We start from the raw sequence: 6,000 nt of genomic DNA, 5'->3' as shown, positions 1-6,000 counted from the left end.
TGACAGCTAAACCCGAATCCAATCGATACAAAATGGAGTCTCCGTAGTTCTCTTTCTAGAGTTTTTCTAATGTTGACAGTCTGGTTTTGACACTATCAGAAGCATTTGACATATCGAATTTCACGACAAATGATGCCATGTCAGAAAAAAATAATACATGTTTTTCCGGTTTTCTCGCAGGGTTATTTTCATGTGACATTAACACCATCCAATGCATATAGTTTTTTTCATTTTGAGTGTTGTCTTGATAGGCCAGATGCAAACAACCTCAGTTTTCCTGTGTATGGTTGCCAAGTTTACATAAGATTTATTTAAAAAAAAAAAACAAAAAAATCGTTTTTACGTATTACAATGACATTTTTTGAAACTATGTTATACTATGTATATTGGACCCAAAATTTATCGAATGGAACGGGAAACTATATATAGCTTAATGACCCAATTAAACTTTTGTGCCAAACACTGTCGAAAGCTTTTTCGATGTCTAGAAGAGCAGTGGAATAGCCCTCTGAGATATTTGCCTTTATCATGTTAGTAACTCTCACAAGTTGATGAGTAGTTGAATGTCCAATACGAAATCGAAACTGCTCGGGTAGAAAAATAAAATTCTTATTGATATGTGACATCATACTAGTTAGGATGATTTTTTCAAATAATTTACTAATAGAAGAGAGTAAACTAATCGGTCGATAGCTAGATGCTTCTGCTGGGTTTTTATCTGGCTTCAAAATAGGAATAACCTTGGCATTTTTCCATCTTTCAGGAAAGTATGCTAATTCAAAACATTTCTTGAATATTTTGACCATGTATCTCATGGTGATTTCGGGAAGGTTTTTAAGAAGAATGTTGAAAATTCCATCATAACCTGGAGCCTTCATATTTTTTAACTTTTTCATGATGGATTTGATCTCATCATAGTTTGTATCAACAATCTCGTCTAGAGACAATACTTGATTTGAAACGTTTTCATATTTTTATGAGACTTCGTTTTCAATTGGACTCACAACATTGAGATTAAAATTATGGACGCTTTCAAATTGCTGAGCAAGTCTTCGAGTTTTTTCTTCGTTTGTAAGAAGTATGTGGTCACCTTCCTTTAAAACTGGAATTGGTTTCTGAGGTTTCTCAAGAACCTTAGAAAGTTTCCAGAAAGGTTTAGAATATGGGTTTATTTGTTCAACCTCTTTCGCGAAATTTTCATTTCTTAAGACTGTGAATCTATGTTTAATTTCTTTTTGTAGATCCATATAAATACATTTCATAGCAGGATCACGAGAACGTTGATATTGACGCCTTCGAACATTCTTCAAGCGAATCAGAAGTTGAAGATCGTCGTCAATAATAGTTTTAATACTCAAATTTTATCTGTGTTGTTGGTACTGATAAATTTCTAGCATCAACCATAGAATTTCTTAGATTTCACAATGCCGTATCAATGTCAGCTATATTTTGTAAATCATGATCATGATTAAAATTATTCTAAATATAAATTTTGTACCCTTCCCAATTCGCTTTGTGATAATTGAATACTGAGCTAATAAGATTGGAAACAGCTTCTTGAGAAAGTGAAAAAGTTACTGGAAGGTGATCAGAATCAAAGTCAGCATGTGTAATCAATTCGCTACAAAGGTGACTTTGATCTGTCAAAACCAAATCAATTGTTGATGGATTCCTTACAGACGAATAGCACGTAGGACCATTCGGGGACAAAATTGAATAATAACCAGCAGAGCAATCATTAAAAAGTAGTTTACCGTTGGAATTGCTTTGAGCATTATTCCAGGCTCGGTTTTTGGCGTTAAAATCGCCGATTATGAAGAATTTCGGCCGATTTCTTTTTTGTAAGTCTCCTTTCGAGAAATTAATTTGCAGGCCAGTGCACTGAAAAGGCAAATAGGCTGCAGCAATAAAAATGATACCAAGATCGGTTTCAACTTCGATACCCAAACTCTCGATCACCTTGGTGTCAAGGGACGGTGTAACAGAATGTATGATCCTGCGATTCCTCCGCCTGATCCAACAATTCGATCAAAACGATGAATAACAAAATTAGAGTTACTCTTCAATTCAATATTTGGTTTTAAAAAAAATTCGGTCACAACGGCTATATGCACATTATGTATCCTCAAGAAGTTGAAAAATTCGTCTTCGCACCTTTTTTAATGAATGCGCATTCCAATTTAATAAATTTAAATGATTATTTAAAGTCATTATTAAACTTTAATTTCATTACAATTTTGTTAGCAAATCCCCACCCCGCTTGAAAAGCTTCAAACATGGATGTAGAATATAACATAGCAAACATCATAGGTAACATAGATTCTTGCAAGTATTTTAATTTTTCTTCCGTTACGCTACCTAGATCCATTGGACTAAAGGAAGCGTTGGGTGCAAACGAGTTTGTAGGCGTGGTAGTGGTAGCCGTTATTTTGGCCTTGTTACCTGCCACGGAAGCATAACATGACACACCATTGTAGGATGGTGTGACGGAGATAGGTAGAGAAGTTGTTAATCTATTTTGAAGCGGACTAACACGTTTGGACTTTGTTTTCTTGAAGTGTACCTGAAGAAGTAGGTAAATTGTTTATTTGATGTTTTTGTTGCCTAGAACGAGAATTTACAATTTTTTCTCGAGCAGGACCAGCCCAGAAATTCGATTTGTGGTTTTCGCTACAATTAGCGCATTTGAAACTTTTTTTGGCTTTTTGTACCGAACAAGTATCTTTTGTGTGTGATTTATCACCACAGATCATACATTTGGAATCCAAATGACAATTTTTTGTGCCGTGCCCAAAGCCTTGGCATCTACGACACTCGGTCAGATTTTGAATTCTAGCTCCATATCGTCTAGAAAACGTGCTTTTTCTAATACTTTCAAACTATTAACCTCAGTGTGGTTAAAATGAATTAAATAAAGCTCCTGGATAATTCCAGAGCCAGGGTAGAATTTTACAATAGCATTTACCCTACAAACAGTCATAAAACAATAAATATTATAGTTATTACTGTTTCAACATTGTTCGATGCCATGTTCTCACAGTAGATTTACAATAAAGTTTCATGTAACTATAAATTTCACTGCTCAGCAAAAAAACTGTTACAGTGCATTCACATTAAATTTTACTGTTCTTGAGAAAAAATGTATGGAGAAAAATTGATTTTTTAATGTTAAGGACATTATACATGCGAGCTACAACATAGCTGCTACGCCGTACACACCCCTCTCCCCTGCCTAACCATGTATCTGACATGAGCAAATATAAAAATACTTTTTTCAACACACTAACCTTGCTGGTGTGCCACGAAACTGCTACTTAAGGAAGCTAGAACATTTTCCTATACAATCAATCCGAGTTTTTGACGGAATGCCATCTATAGCTCCTATTTTGTGCGAAAATATCACCCCTCTCCACTGGGGGTTTCTTTTCGAAACACTTTTATTTTTCTTCTCGTTTTCATTGCACTTTTTCAAATGCACTTTATTCACACACCACTGCAAAAACAATCGCGAAACTTTAATCGTTTACTAACAAAACTTCAAATTTTCTGCCAATGTGCAGATGACCAAAGGAACACTCTCATTTGTGCGTTTGAATTTTCACTTCAGATTTCAGTGTTTCTCAATGTAAACAAGCGAGTCGGTGCCTAGCAACGTGGCTTCCACATATCTTCACCTTAAGATACATAACTACCCCCTTTTGCACTGTAAAAATCTATTTTACATTGAAATTTACTGTAAAAACGTTAAAGTTTATTGTTTTTGTATTGTGACATAACACTAAAACTTACTGTAAATTGTTGTAAAATTACTCTACTGTCACAGTGAAAATCGTGGTTTTGTTACTGCACATTTCTATTCGGGAGCGTACTGGCGTATTATCGCCGCTAGCCTTTCTCTTCATAAGAATAACTTGTGAAGGATCTAGTAAATCTTTCAATTCGTTGGATATTTCATCCAAACTTTGACCTTGTAGTAGCTCTTTCAAGACAGCCTTGAATATCTGTCTTGAAATCATATGAATAAAATTTATATAATCTCAGGGTAAGATACTGGAGTAGTCGTTTGTGGCCAATCAATTCCTTCGCTGTAAGTCGACATTCTCCTCTTCGGCCAATCTGAAAAGAGACTTTCACGTCCGGAAGGAACGTCGAAAGCTCAGTTCGAAAGGCTTTGAAGTCGGAAATAATCACTGTTATAGGCGGAGGTGATTGCGTTTTCTTCTCATTGGCATTATGCACAATGCGAGGAAATTTACAAATTTCATCAGCTTCACATTCGGATAAAACATCTAATGAGTTGCTGCAATCAATTGAATTTTCGGGTGGAGAAGATACCCTTCTCCGTTTAGTTTTAATTTTTGGCACACGGCCTTCCTGGGAGGACCCAGACATGTTGGAAGAATTAAATATTTCTTTAGGATGAATTATTCTTGGAAAATGTTTTTGTCTTGAAAAAGACCGATTGAGTAGAAAAAGTAGGTAGTCTTGAGAAAGACTGATCGAGCGAAAATATAGGTAGTCTTGAGAAAGACTGTTGGTGTTGAAAAACTCTAGGTAAACCAGGAGTTATCAAGATTTGTGACCGGGACGAACGAAGGTTCAAGTCGGTATAAACGTTGTTTTTGGCCATAGACCGTTTGCACAAAAACGCGTAGCTGAGAAATTGATACGCTGCCGTACGTGATACAGTGGTAATTCCAAAGATACAAACATGGTCTGTGTTAAACTACAGAGGCCCAATTACCAGTTTTACTATTTATATTCCCAAAAAACGCTATCGCATTCAATAAAATGCTAAAGCTTTTTCCCCGGATATACATTTTACAGAAAGTACCAATTCCCAGAAAATTTATCTCCAGAAAACACCAAAGCACAGATAAATTTCTCCCAGAAAACCAAAATCCAGAAATATGCATTAATTTCGATTTTAGAACAGATTAAAAACAATCTTGAATCAACCACTATGTTTAAGTATACCGGGAAGACGAGAAGTTCACAAATTTGCTTGCAAGATTTATTTTATTTTCATTTTGCAGCGTTTAGTGGGGCAATGAGAGCGCAAGTCAGTCGAAGGCCGATGAAAGGAGGGGTAATGGCAGAATGGTCTATGCAGACCATAAAAAACGCCATGAGAGAAGATCATGGCGTGGGTTAATTAATTGATGTATGCTTGACGAATAATTGCACTGCATTGAACAGTACTACTGTTGGCCGTTCAGAAATTAATATATCCATAAGGTTTGATATCAAATGTACTTTGTGAATATGTGATGCCAATTTATAAGTGTTAAAAAGATCACTTTATCCCGTGGTTTTATCAAGTTTGTGAGACCGCGACCTCAGATGCGCGTGGGAGATCGCGAAAAGTTCAACCGTTTGTATGTTCTCGTGTTTGTCGCGTATGCCAGAACGTATGTGATTTCGCGTGTATAAATCCGATTTTGAAACTGTGTGGCCGTATGCGCGTGTGATCTTGAATGATCGCGTGAATTTGACCGTTCAGGTACTAGAAGAGAGTTCTTCCATAACACTAGAGTTCGCGGTCACGTTTCCATGGAATGTGTTGTCTAGTGGATATGAGCCTCATTTTTTTATTGGTCCAACTGAAGGCATGAATCTAGGCTGTTAAGAACGAGGGCAGGGACTTCCGGACGTGACCGGTTCATGATCGCGCGAGCGGTGGGTTCTTGGCGAGATCGCAGGTGTAAGTATGTGTGGATGATTGCAATTTCATGTTCGCGTTTGTAATCCGGTTTGTGGAATGAGCTAGCGGCGTTTGTACGTTTTGAATGAAATATTGTGAGTGTACATGAGAAAATATGCAATTGATTGTGTTAGTGAGTGTTCAGCACTTTATTCCTTTACCTATTTACTATCTGTTTATTCGCCACAAGTCCATAAAAAATAGAGGCACCACAACAGAAAAACCTTCCCAGAAAGTGCAAAACACGTCCGTACTACAGAAAGAACGACTCGGTCATCAAATTTGCTTGCAAGATT

The sequence above is a fragment of the Topomyia yanbarensis genome, chromosome 3, assembly GCF_030247195.1.
Source record: "Topomyia yanbarensis strain Yona2022 chromosome 3, ASM3024719v1, whole genome shotgun sequence".
In the NCBI taxonomy this organism is placed as follows: Eukaryota; Metazoa; Arthropoda; class Insecta; order Diptera; family Culicidae; genus Topomyia; species Topomyia yanbarensis.
Note: the sequence above shows the minus strand (reverse complement) of the source record.